This window comes from Rhinolophus sinicus, chromosome 3, assembly GCF_057876585.1.
Source record: "Rhinolophus sinicus isolate RSI-liver-muscle chromosome 3, RSI-T2T, whole genome shotgun sequence".
Taxonomy (NCBI): domain Eukaryota; kingdom Metazoa; phylum Chordata; class Mammalia; order Chiroptera; family Rhinolophidae; genus Rhinolophus; species Rhinolophus sinicus.
In genome coordinates, this window is record NC_142503.1 from 111,892,446 (window position 1) to 111,910,643 (window position 18,198).

General features: G+C 35.6%; 1 pseudogene; it reads right to left on the minus strand.

Moving 5' to 3' along the window:
- Window positions 1-3,354: 3,354 nt before the first annotated feature.
- LOC109458481 (elongation factor 1-alpha 1 pseudogene) lies at window positions 3,355-4,726 on the minus strand (annotated as a pseudogene).
- Between the last annotated feature and the right edge of the window lie 13,472 nt (window positions 4,727-18,198).

Here is an 18,198-nt window from a genome sequence, read left to right on the forward strand (position 1 = left end):
TAAATTCTAGAAATTTATTCTGCTGTACAACACAGTACCTGTAGTTATAATATGGTGCTGTGTATGTTAAAATATGTAAAGAGGATAGATTTTGTATTGTGTTCTTATCACAATGAGACAAACAAAAACAAACACACACATACACACAAAAGAAATAGGGAAAATTTTGGCAGTTATGGATATGATTACTACTTTGATTTTGGTGATAGTATATAGATGTATGCACATGTACAAACTCATCAAAATGTATAGAATAAATATGTATATTTGTTTATATATCAATGATACCTCAATAAAGCTTACGATATATTTTTTGGTGAAAAATCCCTCAATTTCAAGGATAAAGAAAAATAATACAAGCTTACAGAGAGAAAGCATAGTTTACTTATGGGGCAAAGACAATTATAGTATGATGTTGGGTCTCCCATGTGCAACAGGAAGCCAGCAGAAGTACAGCTCTGCAGAGAAAAAACTACCATTAAGAACCCTTTGTCCAACCACATAACAGTTGTGCTGTCTTCTTTTAGAGCAAAACCAAACAAAAACCCACAACAACAACCAAAACAAAACTTTTTTGTTTGTTTGTTTTACTATTTTGTAAAAGTCACTAGAGGATAACTATGAATGATAACTGAAGGAGAAAAATAACTTACAGCAATGTATCTGATCAAATGGCAATTTAATCAGAACAAGGAATTCAGAAAAGTATAGAAAAAAAAAGAAATGGATCTGCTGCCATGTTTATCCAAAGTTGAAATAGGTTATGATGTGCCTTGAAATTTATGTGAAATTTTTGTATAAGAATCATTAAAATAAAAGTGATATTATTATAACAACAATGATTTTGATACTCTCGACTAACTCATGAAAAGTCAGGACTTGGTGGGAGATTGTTTTCAGTATAAGCATTCTAAATTTTTTTCTGATGATGATGTACGCACATAAAATTTTGTTTAAGAATATGTTTAATTTTGTGTGAATCATAATTTTATATATTAATAGAAAAAACTTAAGTATGTGAGGGGATAAATTTTAACTAAATTTATCGTGCTGATCATTTCACAATATACTTAAATCAATACGTTGTGCATCTTAAACTGGTATGTTTTATGTCAATTATACCTCAATAAAATTTGAAAAATAAAGAAGGTTACAAAACATAAAAAAAAAAAAAAATTATGTTTGATAGGGATCAGACAGTAACCACCAGTGAAATAAAACTTACAGTAGAATATCAAAATAAATAAGAGAGCATTGTGATGACAAGAACACACTAGGGACATTTTAACTAAGCAGGCTAAAATAAACAAAGACTAGCAGTAAGAAAACAACTAAGCAAAATAGTTTGGGATAATGGTTTTCTGCTATTGAGTTTTAATTGAAATTTTATTTTTCCTTATTGGCAAACTGCTACAGTAAATTGTTCTCTTGTGTGTTGACCTACACAATTTTGTGATTCTCATAAGGAACTGAAGTTGACGATGTAAGACATCATGGGCTATACATATCCGATTACCTGAGGTTCAATAATTTTTCAGTGGTGTTTAGTTTGGGGAAAAACTGCTTATAAGCAGTGATATTAAGTATGTATTTTTAAACAGTCCTAAAGGTTTGTTTTGTTTCTGATAATGCAAGGTCCAGAGTCAGACTGCTAATGATGAAACTCTGATTGAGTCACTTAGTAGTGGTGTGATACTGGCTATGTGTCAGTCAATGTGTACTTCAGTTTATTCATCTGTATAATGGGGATGATGTTTGTATGTTTCTCAGTGAGTGGATAAGGTAAAATTGACTCTAAAGCACTTGAATAATGCCTGCCACATTGTTAGCGCTGAGGTAACAGTTCCCTGCATTTGCCCCAGAGTTCCACATCAAGCCTGGACCCTGGTCTCTCGCTGCTTTTTCCAAAGCTGTAAAAAGCTCCTCTGCTGGAACACAGGTGCACTTCAAAAGTGTGGGAGAATTGACAACTCCAGAAGGAACCATTAGCAATGGAGCATACGGGTGGTAGATAAATTCTCCAAGCTACTTGTTCTCTCATAAAACAAGTCTAATGTACATTCTACACAGTTAACCAGATGGTCTGCAGCAAGGATAGCCTATCTTTTCCACAGTGATGACCAGCTTAACAAACTCTTTATTTTACTTTTATACTTTCTCTGTCTTACTTGCACCACTCTCTTCTTTCTGCTTCTTGGAGTCACCTTCCAAGTAAACTTGCTGCTCCCAAATCCTTGATTTAGATAAATTTTACATTTCCTTCCATCACTGTATTCTAGGAAATAGTGTTCACAATTGATTACACTGAGATACACTATTCTTTAAAACTTTCAGTTAGGTAACAAAGCTGACAAACAAAACAACAATACACATAAAATTATTAATTTATAGTACACAATGTAACTCAGAATCTAGACTTTCATTGTTATCTTAATATTTAATATTAATCAAGCCCAGAGAGGTCATGGGACTGGTCCAAATTACATATATAGTTCAGACGTAAGTGGCTTGTGTCATTAAAATTAGCAACACATATTGACACTGAACTTAAGCAAAAGGAACAGAGGGGAGAATCTGTAGACATTATCTCAAAACAACAAATATGCAGACATAATTCCATAAAGAAAACTAAGACTTCATGTCATCAGGGCTATTTTTGTTTTTAAACTTTGAGAGAAAATCACCCCTTGGCCACAAAATCCCCTACTTCCTAAAAATCCAACTTTAAAAAATTTTAGATTTGAAAACCATGAAAAAGACATCCTTTCTCAATGCTATGGAATTAATAATTGCAATTATACGATAACCCTAATTATAATAACTAGAGTTAGTCAGAAGATACTCACATGTTTGCAATCTGCTGGCTAAGATTCCCAGTACATGAGAAAAATTATCTGCTGATTCAAAATTGATGCAATGTTTCACTGCCCTTAAAATCTGTGCTCTGCCTTGCCTATTCATTCCTTCCTTCTTCCTAATGCTTTTGATAAGTTGCTTTGTGGCAGTAGCACAATTTGCTACATTGTACAAAGTATTTCATATTCTTGTAATCTGATTAGATATTTTTTTCTCATTAAACTTTGTTTTAATGGGTCTCACAATTCTGTGACAGATTTTTGGTCCAGTTGTTTCCATTAAAAAGTACTGATTTTTAAAACTAATAACTTCACAACTGCCACACACAAAAAAATAGTCCACAAAACATTCTCCTTTCCTTCTGAAGGTTTTATGGTACATTGTAATCATTTACCAGTCTTTTATTATTAAACTTAAATGGCTAATTGACACAAACAGTTCTGAGACCTTTCTTCCACCACTGGTTAAGACCAAGGTGGCAGGTATTGGGGATAATATTCATTTAGTCTCCTCAGCTTTCTGGGCAGACTTGGTGACTTTGCAAGCTCCAGCTGCTTTCTTGTCCACTGCTTTGATGACACCCACAGCAACTGTCTGTCTCATGTCACGAACAGCAAAACAGCCCAGAGGAGGGTCGCAGAAAAGCTCTCAACACACATCGGCTTGCCGGAACCATGTCAATGATGACAGCATCACCAGATTTCAAAAACCTGGGGCCATCTTCCAGCTTTTTCCCTGCACGAAGATTAATCTTCTCCTTCAGCTCAGCAAATTTGGAAGCAATGTGAGCTGTGTGACAATCGAGCACAGGTGCTTATCCTGAACTGTTTTGTCCTGGATGGTTTAGGAGAACCACCTGAGCAGTGAAGCCAGCTGCCTCCATTGGTGAGTCATGTTTGCTGTCACCAGACACATTGCCACGGCAAACATCTCTGACACACACATTCTTGACATTGAAGCCCACATTGTCCCCAGGAAGGGCTTCACTCAAAGCTTCATGGTGCATTGCCACAGGCTTTACTTCAGTTGTAACATTGACTGGAGCAAAGGTGACCACCATGTCGGGTTTGAGAACACGTCTCCACTCTGCCTACAGGGACAATACCAATACCACCAATTCTGTAGACATCTAGAGAGACAGACACAAACTCTTGTCAGTTGGACGAGTTGGTGGCAGAAGAAATCCAGAGCTTCAAGCAGCGTGGTTTCACAGGCATGCCACCTTTACAGGTGACTTTCCATCCCTTGAACCAAGACATGTTAGCACTTTGCTGCAGCATGTTGTCACCATCCCAACCAGAAACTGGCACAAATGCTACTGTGTCAGGGTTGTAGCCAATTTTATTAATGTAGGTGCTGACTTCCTTAATGATATTCTTGTGTCTCTGGCTGTAGGGTGGCTCAGCAGAATCCATTTTGTTAACACCCACAGTTAATTGTGTCACACCCAGTGTGAAAGCCAGAAGGGCATGCTCATGGGTCTGCCAGTTCTCGGAGAGACCTGCTTCACATTCACCAACCCCAGCAGCAACAATCAGGACAGCTCAGTCAGCCTGGGATGTGCCTGTATCATGTTTTTGATAAAGTCTCTGTGTCTTGGGGCACCAGTGACGGTCACATAATCCTTGATGGTCTCGGATTTCCACGGGGAGATATCAATGGTGATGCCACGCTCACATTCAGCTTTCAGTTTATTCAAGGCCCAGGCATACTGGGAGGAGCCCTTTCCCATCTCAGCAGCCTCCTTCTCAGATTTTTTGATGGTTCTTTTGTTGATCTCATCACATTACTAGATCAGATGACCGACCACATTGCTGGAATTTACGTGTCCAATGACAACGATATTGATGTGAGTCTTTTCCTTTCCCATTTTGGGTTAGATTTAGTGGTGGTTTTCACTACACCTGTGTTCTGGCAGCAAACCCATTGCAAAGAAAGATTGGTTAGATATATTTTTAATTATTTTGAGGAAGCAGGTGGTAAAAGAAGGAGATACACCTTAAGTTACAAGGTCAGAATTATATCCCAAGCCTTTCTGATTTCAGGGAACATGTTATTCTAAACATGAAATTCTGCTATTTCCTAGGAAATAGCCATTCCAAAGTAGAAGCAATTTCGTTAGATGTGGTGTTTTTTTAACCATTCACTTTACACTGAGCTAAATGGAGATAAAAATCAACATTCATTCATTCATTTATTCGTTTATTTATTTACTTAAATTTTACTTTTTTCAACAGTAATTTTTGATTCACAACAATATTGAGTAAATGGCACAGAGATTTTTCATACAACCATGACCCACACATGTACTGACTCTCTCACTATAAACATTTCCCATCAGAGTGATACACCACCCAAAGTCCACAGGTTACAGTACGGTTTCCTTTTGTATTGTGCATTCTATGCATTTGGAAAAATTTATTATGACATGTATTTAGTGTTATAATAATATACAGAATAGTTTCACAGCCCTAAAATCTGTGCTCTACCTATTGATCCCTCTATTCTTCCTAACCCCTGGAGACCACTGATATTATCGTCTTTATAGCCCTTTCCAGAATGTCATGTATTATAATTGGAATCATATAGCATGGGACACTTTCAGGTTGGATTTTCTTTCACTTAGTGATAAGCATTTAAGATTCCTCCATGGATCTATCGAAGGACATTTTGGTTGTTTCCATGTCTTGGTCACCGTAAACAAAGCTGCAATGAACATTGGAGCACACGTGTCTTTATCTCTAAATTCAGCGGTAAGAATAGATGATATAGGAACATTTGTGACAACATGGATGGATCTTGAGAGTGTAATGCTGAGTGAAATAAGTCAGACAGGAAAAGCAGAGAACCATGTGATTTCACTGATATGTGGTATATAAACCAAAAGCAACAAAAGAACAAGACAAACAAATGAGAAACAGAAACTCATAGACACAGACAATGGTTTGGTGGTTGCCAGAGGGTAAGGGGGGTGGGGGGTGGGGGGTGGGAGATGAGGGTAAGGGGGATCGAATATATGGTGATGGAAGGAGAACTGACTCTGGGTGATGAACACACAATGGGATTTATAGATGATGTAATACAGAATTGTACACCTGAAATCTATGTAATTTTACTAACAATTGTTACCTCAATAAATTTAATTAAAAAAAAAAAAAAAAAAGATTCCTCCATGGACTTTCTTGGCTTGATAACTCATTTCTTTTTAGTGCTGAATAATATTCCATTGTCTGGATGTACTGCAGTTTATTTATCCATTGACCTACTGAAGGACATCTTGGTTGCTTCCAAGCTTCAGAGATTATAAATAAGACTGCTGTTAACATCCGTGTGCAGGCTAGTGTGTGTGGTCTTAAACTCTTTTGGAAAAGACCAAGGAATGAAACTGATGGATGGTATGATGAGTATAGTTTTGTTAGAAGCTGCCAAACTGTTTTTCAAAGGGGCTGTACCATTTTACATTCTCTCCCTAATGACTGTTTTTGTCTCTCCACATTCTCATAAGCATTTGGTGTTGTCAGTGTTCCAAATTTTGGCCATTCTAATAAATGTGTATCGGCATCTCATGGTTTTAATTAACAATTCCCTAATGACACATAATGGTGAGCATTTTTTCATATACTTATTTAGTCAACCGTAAGTCGTCTTTTGGGAGGTATCTGTAAAGATATTTTGCACACATTTCAATCAAGTTGTTTGTTTTCTTACTGTTGAGTTTTAAGAATTCTTTGTATGTTTGGGTAACTGTCTTTAATCAGATATGTCTTTTGCAAATACTTCTGCCAGTCTGTGGCTTGTTTTTTCATTATCTTTATAGTAAGTTTCACAGGTCGGAAATTTTTAAGATAAATTCCAGATTTTAAATTCATTCTTTCATACACTGTGCCTTTTGATGTTGTATCTAAAACATGCCAAACCCAAAGTCATCTAGATTTTCTATGTTATCTAAGAGTTTTGTAGTTTTGCATTTTACATGTAAGTCAATGATATACTTTCAGTTAATTTTTCTGAAGGATATAAGGTCTATGTCTAGATTAATTTTATTTTATACATGAATGTCCAGTTGTTCCAGAACAATTTGTTAAAAAGATTATGTTTTCTTCATTGTATTCCCTTTTTTCCTTTGTCAAAGATGAGTTGACTATATTTGTGTGGGTCTATTCCTGAGCTATTATGTTTCATCGCTCTATGTGTCTATCCTTTTGACAAACCACACAGTGTCTTAACTATTGTAGCTTTATAGATCTTTAAGTTGATAATGTCACTCCAACTTTATTCTTCTAATACTGTGTTGCCTGTTTTGGGACTGTTGCTTCTCTGTATAAATTTTTGATGTAGGATTACACACACACACACATACACACACGGCTTCTTTCAGGATTTTTTCTCTATCTTTGATATTCTACAGTTTGAAAATAATATGTGCAGGCGTAGTTTTTTTTTGCATTTATAATGTTAGTATTCTTGAGCTTCTTGATCATTTCTTATCAGCAAAGTTTTCTTATGTAATTTATAATAATGTTACCTTGAGCTTTGCATTTTTAAATCATAATCTATGATTTTTGTATCTATATTTAATTCATGATTTTTTATATGAATTTTGTTTATAGTGATGATTTTTATATTTCTGTCTTATGATTTTAAAATAAAGTCATTTGAGACACTGAATATAATTTAGACCAAAAACACAGGGAAATCTCAATGTCACATAGTTCTAATTTGTTTTTATCTTTCTTTTTTGAGATTGCATTTCTCTGAAATATCTTGGTAATTGTTCATGTCATGTTCAATTTCCTTTTTGAGCTTAAAGATAAACAGTGATTTACTAGGGGTATGTGTTTCAGGCCTAAGAAAACGAATATACTGAAACATGATGACACAAAAGATGAATTCTCCTCTGCCAGCACTTCTGTCCAGTCTCTAATCTTGCTTTATAATTAATTAGCTGTCAGATCTGCTAAACTTCCATGAAGAGACTACACAGATGTCACAGCAAATTGTTCCTGAAATTAAGATCTGAACTGGGAATGTTTTTCATCCTGACCTTACAATTCTCTTTATTGATTTTCCTATCATTTTCACCTATTTAGAACAGAAAGAAATGGAAATTGTGCTTTATTTGTTTCCAAGAAGGAATTGTCATGCAATAATTAAAAAAATGATTTAATGTTTATCTCTAAAATTGTGTGTGTATTATATATATATGTATATGTATATATACATATATACACATATACATATAATATACATACACACCTTTAAGTAACTCAGCACTGAAATGTTGAAGTTACAACACGCATGTAAGATGATAAATTATACACTTTAGATATTTAATATTTAAAATGAATTTGTAAAATGAAGGCACTGACATTTTAATTGTAATAAATGATTGAAACAATATTTTTGAGCTTTCTCTCACTCTAAATTACCTTAATATATTTTACATTTTTTTGTGTGTGTTTGTTAAAAATTTATTGATTTTATTTATAAAGAAGTCAATTTAGGGCCAGCCCAGTGGCTCAGGTGGTTTGAGTGCAGAGCTCCTAACTGCAAGGTCGCAGGTTCCATTCCCACATGGGCCAGTGAGCTGCGCCCTCTACAGCTAAGATTGTGAACAACAGCTCTCCCTGGAGCAGGGCTGCCCTGAGCAGCGGGCGGTCGTCTTGAGCTGCTGTGAGCTGGTGACCTGGGCCAGGGAGCTGTGTCCTACACAACTAGACTAAGAAACAAGGCTTGAACCAGAGTGGGGGAGGCGGAAGAAGGGGAAGAAAAAAGTCAATTTAAATATTAACATTTCTTATGAAAGTTCCAATGCACACTTTGGAGTCATTTGGAAAATAAAATGTCCTCATTGCATTGCAATATAATTAGATAAATAAGAATGTATTAACTTTATGATAATTTAATATTAAATGGAGAATATTTAATATATTTGATCATATATTCACGTCTAAAAATATGTGCCATATTTTTGGCATCTTGTAATTACAAATTATAATTTTCCTAATGAACACTTTATAATTAGAATGTTCTGATGGCATTAAAAGTTCCATGTACATATTTCAATTGAATATAATTCCATTGTATTAAGTAGATAGGTGTGATATTATTAAGATAAAAATGGCCTAATAACTGAGTATTTAATATTTATAGGGATAATCCAATGCAAAGCACAGTGTTAACTAATGAGGTTTTACATAAATATCTGTACACTAAAAAATATTTATTTAAAATGGTTTCCCAAAATACAGTTGCTAGGCATCCATCTTGGTTAATGTAGAATTCTTTATTACCAGAAGTGCATAAAATTACCTGAAGAAGTGGATAAAGCTGAGTTCTGGCTCCTTCACAACCCTCTGAGTTGGGCCTTCCGGTTCTGGAACCGCGCCGCCTCTCATCTGGGGACAGGACGTCCAGGTCCACGTATATTGCGAGCATCTGTGGCGGCTCCGGGTAGCAAATGTGGATAGTAGAGCCAGTCCTGCTTGACCAGAATCAGGTGTAGACCCGCCAGGCACGTGCTCAGGCTCGCTCAGCGGCTGTCAGTTTTGCACGAGGCAGCCCACAGGGCAGCGCCATCAGCACATGCTGTCATAGCAGACCAAGCAGGCTTTCCTCGGTTGCCATTCTTCCTGAGAGCATCTTGGCACGTGGAGACCAGGCTCAGTCACTGGCCTCGGTGTGTGACCTGCTGCTGCTGCGACCCTCACTGAACTCCAGAGGGTCTTGGAGGACCAGCGGCCTGAACTCAGCTTGCCAGGCGGGACTCCTGGAGCCTCTCTTGCAGTATTGAGCCCAGAGACTCAGAACGGAACCTGGCTTGATTCCACATCTTTTATCGACTTTCTCCCGCCATCATTCAGTGCTCTACTTCCATACTTGTGTTTCCTTCACCTACATAATAGAACACTCACTCAAAACCGGGTGAGAGCATACTTCTAGTATACTAGGTATCTTAAGACAACGGTAGTCTTTCTTTATCGTATCAATGATTAGGCAATCTGATGGACATCATTTAGTATATTTACTATTCTGCTATTCAAATGCTAATCTAGTGATTACATTGATAACACTTTATTAAAAGTTTAACATTGGTTGACATTTCAGTTTTTAATCTTGACTTTAATTTCAGTTCATGTATCATAGTAATGATATCTATAAATTAGATATCTTTAGTAGGTGCTTATAGAGTAAAAACGAGATGTAAAGTTTTGTTCTTGTTAATAACTTAATAATAAATTTAATAAGTTCTCCAGTATATACAGATATATAAGAAACCAGTACCACTAAATTTCAAACGGTTACTCTATTCATTAGCATTGTGATTGTTCTGCAACAGTTAAATTTATGCTTTACATTTAGATAATCTTTTAATACACTTTTAATGATCACACAATCCTCTAAGTAAAGCAGTTGCTTTTTTGTACCTGTTACTTTAACCCAAGTATTTTGTTAGCTATTTATGTGCACATTAACTAATGTCACTTCAATAGGTGTTTACACTGGACCAAAAGTGAAAAGTCTATTAAATTCATATGATTATATAAATACCATTTTTTCATTCTAAAGGGAATATTAAACATTGCTGTCTTTTATTTTATCATTTAATGGATTTTTATTAATGTGTATCTTTATAGGGTTTTAAAAATAAGGTATGAAATCGCATCACTGAAATTCCTCTTTAGCATCATTTTTTTTTTTTGCAAATATTGTGAAACTACTGTAAATTATCAGATTTCATAAAATGGCTATATAAATCCAATATACTGTGCACATATGGTATACAGAGCCTACTAATATAACACAAAATAAAAAATAAAAAAAAGTTTGTTCGAATTAATAATTTAAACAACAAATTCTCTAGAAAATTTAATGAAAAAGTTGTATTTATAATGGACAATATAAAGTACACTGATTCTAAAATGACTTACAGTGCATAAACCTATTTTCACTTTTATTAAATAGTAGAAATGAATAAATGTAATCATGTATACATTTTGTTCGGGAATTTTGTGTTGTCTAATTAGGTTACAGTTAGTAAACAAATCTTTTTTTCTTCCCCTTGAAAATATTTGATTCACAGGAAAGCGTTCTATAAGCAAAGATTTGATTAAGGTACATAGATAAAATAATTCTTTCTGGAACAGAGATAAAAATGAAAACCACTGCTGTGTTCATCAACACACTGTATTCACTTTGGTTTCAGTGATTGTGCACCATCGAGATACCGAACTCTCCAATGGATTTACCATTAAAGTCAAGTGAGGGGGAAAATGAAACAGTAAGAGTGACTATCATTGTTTGATTATATATCCCAGTCATGAAACATTTAGCTCTGTAATATAATATTTTGTCTTTCCTATACATACTGAGAATAAAATATTTATGGATTTTTCTCTACTTCTTTCATAATCTGAAAATCCCTTAAAATCAATTGTTAATTTCATTCATTTGTTGCTTTTAAATAAACTTTTTACATGTTTTACTGTTCCAAAAACTCAATTAAACTTAATTATCCTAAAATTAAATTTATTATTTCATAAAAAATAATACTATTATCCAGCACAAGTAATTTATGAATTCACTGTTAGGTGATGCCAAATGCACTTAAAGTTCTAAATTAAAATTTCAGGTTGGAGATATGACTTCCAAGTTTACCAGCTAAGTTTAGAAAAAGGAAGATGTATTTAGGGTTGCGATAATTTCTCAAATATATTTGAATCCTCTGTTAAAGATAACATTTAATTTCTTTTTTTTTTTAATTAAAGTTTATTGGGGTGACAATTGTTAGTAAAGTTACATAGATTTGGGGTGTACAATTCTGTATCACATTATCTATAAATCCCATTGTGTGTTCACTACCCAGAGTCAGTTCTTCTTCCATCACCATATATTTGATCCCCTTTACCCTCATATACCACCCCTTCCCCCTTACCCTCTGGTAACCACTGAACTATTGTTTGTGTCTATGAGTTTTTGTTTCTCATTTGTTTGTCTTGATCTTTTGTTGTTTTTGGTTTATATACCACATATCAGTGAAATCATATGGTTCTCTGCTTTTTCTGTCTGACTTATTTCGCTTAGCATCATACTCTCAAGATCCATCCATGTTGTCACAAATTTTCCTATATCATCTTTTCTTACCGCCAAGTAGTATTCCATTCTGTATATATACCACAACTTCTTTATCCATTCATCTATCGAAGGACATTTTGGTTGTTTCCATATCTTCAGCACCGTAAATAAAGCTGCAATGAACATTGGAGCACACATATCTTTATGTATAAATGTTTTCAGATATTTTGGGTAGATACCCAGGAGAGGGATTGCTGGGTCATATGGTATTCTATTCTTAATTTTTTGAGGAACCTCCACACTGCCTTCTCTAGTGGATGCACCAGTCTCCATTCCCACCAACAGTGTATGAGGGTTCCTTTTTCTCCACATCCTCTCCAAAACTTGTTATTATTTGTCTTATTGATGATAGCCATTCTGACTGGGGTGAGGTGATATCTCATTGTGGTTTTTATTTGCATTTCTCTGATGATTAGTGATGCTGAACATTTTTTCATATGTCTATTTGCCATTTGTATGTCCTCTTTGGAGAAATGTCTCTTCAGTTCGTCTGCCCATTTTTCAATTGGCTTGTTTTTTTGTTGTTGAGTTTCATGAGTTCCTTGTGTATTTTGGATATTAGCCCCTTATCGGAGGCACTCTTTGCAAAATTCTTCTCCCATACAGTTGGTTCCTCTTTATTTTGTTGATGGTTTCTTTTGCTGTGCAGAAGCTTTTAAGTTTCATATAGTCCATTTCATTTATTGTAGCTTTAATTCCATTGCCTTTGGAGTCAAATTCATAAAATGCTCTTTGAACCCAAGGTCCATAAGTTTAGTACCTATGTTTTCTTCTACGCAGTTTATTGTTTCAGATCTTATGCTTAAGTCTTTGATCAATTTTGAATTAATTTTGGTACATGGTGACAGATAGCAGTCCAGTTTTATTATTTTGCATGTGGCTTTCCAATTCTCCCAGCACCATTTATTGAAGAGGCTGCCTTTTCTCCATTGTATGCTTCTTGCTTCTTCATCAAAAATTATCTGTCCATATATATGTAGTTTTATTTCAGAGTTCTCAATTCTATTCCATTGGTCTATGTGTCTGTTTTTCTGCCAATACCATGCTGTTTTGATTATTGTTGCCGTGTAGTATAAGCTAAAGTCAGGGAGTGTGATACCTCCAGCATTGTTCTTTTTTCTTAAGATTGCTTTGGCTATTCGGGGTCTTTTGTGGTTCCAAACAAATCTGATGATTTTTTTGTTCTATTTCATCAAAAAATGCCATTGGGATTTTAATGGGGATTGAATTAAATCTATATATTGCTTTAGTTAATATGGCCAACTTAAGTATGTTGATTCTTCCAATCCATGAGCATGAAATATCTTTCCATTTCTCTGTGTCTTCTTCAATTTCTTTTAAAAATGTCTTCTAGTTTTCAGCATATAGGTCTTTCACATCCGTGGTTAAGTTTATTCCTAGGTATTTTATTCTTTTTGTCAATTTCCACCCTTTCACTTTGAATCTATGCTTGTCCTTGTAGCTGACGTGTATATGGAGACAGCATATGGTTGGGTTTACTTTTTTGATCCAATCTGCTACTCTGTGCCTTTTTATTGGTGAGTTCAGTCCATTTACATTTAGGGTGATTATTGATATGTGAGGATTTCCTATCATTCTATCTTTAGTTTTCTGGTAAGACTGTGTCTCCATTGTTTCTTTGCCTTTTTGTTGTCCATTATTTATGTGTAGTGGTATTCTATGATGTTTCCCTCTGTTTCTTCTTTTATTACAGTATATATTTCAGTTCTGGATTTTTATTTATTTATTTATTTATTTTTTTTGAGTGGTTACCGTTAATTTTATATAAAAGAAATTTGATATTTAGAGTATTCCATTTTCTTCAGCTTGCCTACTTCCTCCTTTCCCATATTCCAGTTCAGGCCTTTACTCTCCTGCTTTTTATGTTTTGGTTGCCACAAATTGTCCCTGTTGATGGTGGTCAAATAGCCTCCTTTAGTATTTCTTGTAGTGCAGGTCATGTATTAGAAAATTGCCTCAGCTTCTGTATGTCTGGAAAGGTCTTTATTCCTCCTTCATATCTAAAAGACATCTTTGCTGGATATAAAAGACATCTTTGCTTGGCTCATAATTTCTCTCATTCAATAATTTGAATATTTGGTTCCATTCCCTCCTGGCTTGTAGAGTTTCTGCTTAGAAATCTGATGATTATCTAATGTGTTTTCCTATGTAGGTTACCGTCTTCTTTTCCCTGGTTACCTTGAGGATTCTTTCTTTGGCATTCATTTTAGACAGCTTCAATACAGTGTGCCTTGGAGAAGGCCTGTTCGAGTTGAGGTAATTAGGTGTTCTATTTGCTTCTTGGACTCAAGGATCCAGTTTTTTCCACAAGTTTGGGAAGTTCTCGTTCACTATTTGATTGAATATACTGTTTTTTCCCTTCTGTCTTTCTTCTCTGTCTGGTATGCCCATTATCCTTATATTGCTCTTTCTGATGGAGTCAGAAAGTTCTTGTAGAGTGCTTTCATTTTGTTTAAGTCTCAAGTCTCTTTCTTCTTCCATCTGTGTCATTTCCAGGTTTCTATCTTCGATGTCACTGATTCTTTCTTCCATCTGGTCAATTCTACTTCCTAAGCTGGCTATTTCATTTTTAATTTCTTCTATTGAGGTCTTAATCTCCAGAAATTCTATTTGGTTCTTTTCTACAATTTCAATCTCTTTCATAAAATGTCCATGTTGGTCTTTGATTGTGTTTCTGAGTTCATTAAACTGCCTTTCTGTGTTTTCTTGCATCGCGTTCAGTTTTTTCAGAACTGCAATCTTGAATTCTCTGTCATTTAAGTCACATATTTCCATATCTTTAAGTTCCTTTTCTGGAGATTTTTCACTTACTTTCTGAGCTGTTTTGTTGCCTTGGTTATTCATGGAAATTAATGACTTATTATTTCTCTTCCTAGACAGGTTTCTTCAACAGGTTGATAGGAAGAGGTCTTTCTTTTGTTTTCCAGTATGTGTTTGTAGAATGTTTTATTTTCTCTCTGACCGCAGCATTTTTTCTCTCTCACACTGTAGTTATGTTGTCTCTGCTCTATTCCAGCTTCTTACACAATGGGGGGATTCCCTGGAAGGCAGGCTTCTCCTCTGTTAACAGTTCACCTGGGTCATAGGGCACCGCGTCCATATGGGAATGCGGAGAGCTTTTAAAGTTCCAAAGCTCTTCCTGCACCAGATTCAGAGCCCGTGTGTTTCAGCAGTTCTGTTTACTCCTGCAGGGGTTTGCCCAGATAGGTGGGACCAGGGGCAGGGTGAGTTGTGAGAGGTGGCCCAGAGCAATGGCGGCGACTACCACCACAGCCAGTCCTTCCTCCACTGCTCCCTCCCCTTTGCTGGAACTAGTTGAGCTTCGAATCTGTGTCTGCGAACCACAGTTCTCAGAACTGCAAATACTCTGTTTGTTTGATCTGACACTGCCTCTATTCTGCTTCTAGCACTGGGCAGGTTGTGGTGGGATGAACTCTGGGACGGTGGGGAGGGGGTGGCTGGTCTCAGTGCCTAAGGCTTCCGTTCTCTGTTTGGCAGTGAGGGCTTAAACCACCGTTTTCAGCCTTCTTCCCTTAGTCTTTGCTCCCAGGACTCTGCCGTGAGCAATGGATTCAGCCATGTTATATGCTGTCCCCTCAGCCCTGTGGGCCATAAGCGGAGCCCTAGCAGTCCGAGTTCTTCCCTCTCCCACAGCTGCAGTAGTTCAGGGATGCGGCGAGTTCAGAGCACCGAGCTAGGTCTGTGTCCTGCGCCTGCGTTGCTCCGTCTCCACACTTCTCCCTTCCCTCCTCCCTTGCTCATGCAATTTGCCTACCTTTAGGTGAATTCAGTAGTGAGACTCTTCGTCTTGCCTGTCTGCTGTGCAGGGAGTCCTTTGTGGAGTTACAGTTGTTCGATTTGTTGTAAATTCCAGGGGATATTTCCAGAAGCTCACCTCATGCCACCATTTTGATGACTTCCGCTCCACATTTAATTTCTTATAGTCTCTATATATATTTAAAGATAATAAGTGAAGCATGACAAGAATAATATATGAACCAGTCACCAAGTATTCAAAATATGCCTCATCCAAAAAGTAACCTGAAAAATTGTGAGCTAAGCAATAACATTTTTAAAAAGTGAAGTATAAATAATATTGTCAAAAGATGCCTAAGATTCCAGCTAAAGTTTATTGAAATTTCAGATTTGAAACAGCTTTACTGAAGCATAATTGGCATAAATATTGTATATCTTTAAGGTACACAATTTGATGTTTTGATATGCATACACTGTAAAATGATCACATAATCTAGTTAATTTACATATCCACATAATTTTTATTTCAGTTTCCTTTTTTTTTATTTTGTAGTGAAAAAACTTAATTTAAGATCTACCCTCTAAGCAATTTTAAGAATACAATACAGTATTGTTAACTATAGACAGCTTGCTGTACATTAGATCTCAAGAATTTATATATCTGACATAGCTGAAACTTGATCAACTCTCTTTGATCAACATCAGCCCATTTTCTCCTTCCTCCAGGCCCTGGCAACCACCATTCTGTTCTCTGATTCTATAAATTTTTCACTAGTTTAGATTCCACACATAGATGAAATTATGCAATATTTTTTCTAATTTCGACTTATTTAACTTAATATAGTGTCTTCCAATTTTATCAATGTTGTTGCAAATGACATTATTCCCTTCTTTCATATAGCTAAATAACATTTCATATTATTTCAATACATTTATATAATATATAATATAATATATACAGTATTATATATAGTATATGAATGCATATGATATAATAATTTATGTCTGTATAATAAATTTATTATAGGTAATATTCTATATATATATATCATATTTTCTTTACCCATTCATGGACATTTTGGTTATTTCCATATCCTGGTTATTGGGAATGATGATACAGTGAACATGGGAGTACAAATATTTTATTAAGTTTCTGATTTTAAGTCTTTTGTATATATACCTAGAAGTGGGATGGGTGGATCATATGGTATTTGTATATTTAATTATTTGAGGAACCTCCATAATAATTACATCACTTACAATTTCCATCAACAGTATACAAGAGTTCCAAATTCTCCACATCCTTGCCAACACTTACATTTTTCTCTTTTGTTTGTTAGTAATAGCCATTCTAACACTTGTAAGGGATATCTCATTATGGTTTTGATTTGTACTTTCTTGATGATTAGTGATGTTGAGCATCTTTTCATGTACCTACTGGCCATTTGCATGTCTTCTCTGGAGACAGAGTTCATTCAAGTTCCTTTTTATTTCCATTTTTTAATCAGATAATTCATTTTTGTTTGTGTATTTGTTTTGAGTTGGAATTCCTTACATATTTTGGAGATGAACACCTTATCAAATATATGGTTTCAAATATTTTATTTCATCCCATAGATTGTTTTTTCATTCTGTTGACTGTTTTCTTTCCTTTACGTGCAGAAGCTTTTTAGTTTGACATATTTCCACTTGTCTAATGTTATTTTTGTTGCCTGTGTGTTTTGTTTTGTTGTTGTTTTAGTGGCAGGTTCATGAGATCATTGTCATGGCCAATGCATGACAGTTTTTCCCTATATTTTCTTATAGCAGTTTTCAGATTTTTTTTTTTTTTTTTTTAATATTTTATTGGGGAAGGGGAACAGTACTTTATTGGGGAACAGTGTGTACTTCCAGGACCTTTTTCCAAGTCAAGTTGTTGTCCTTTCAGTCTTAGTTATAGAGGGCACAGCTCAGCTCCAGGTCCAGTTGCAGTTGATAGATGCAGGGTGCTCAGTCCACCATCCCTTGCGGGAGTCTAACTGGCAACCTTGTGGTTGAAAGGACGCACTCCAACCAACGGAGCCATCCGGGAGCTCAGTGGCAGCTCAGCTCAAGGTGCCGTGTTCAATCTTAGTTGCAGGGGGCGCTGCCCACCATCCCTTGTGGGACTCGAGGAGTTGAACCAGCAACCTTGTGGTTGAGAGCCCACTGTCCTTTGTGGGAATCAAACCAGCAGCCTTTGGAGTTAGGAGCACAAAGCTCCAACCACCTGAGCCACCAGGCCGGCCCCAGTTTTCAGATTTTTTGATGTTAGAGAATGCTATTAAATACTGGAGAGTCTGCAAAACTATTGAAGGTTGAAATAAAAATAATAAAACCAATGAACAACTTCCTATATCTCTTTGTTGATTTTTATTTCATTTAGTAGTAATTTCTCAAGAAACTTCACTT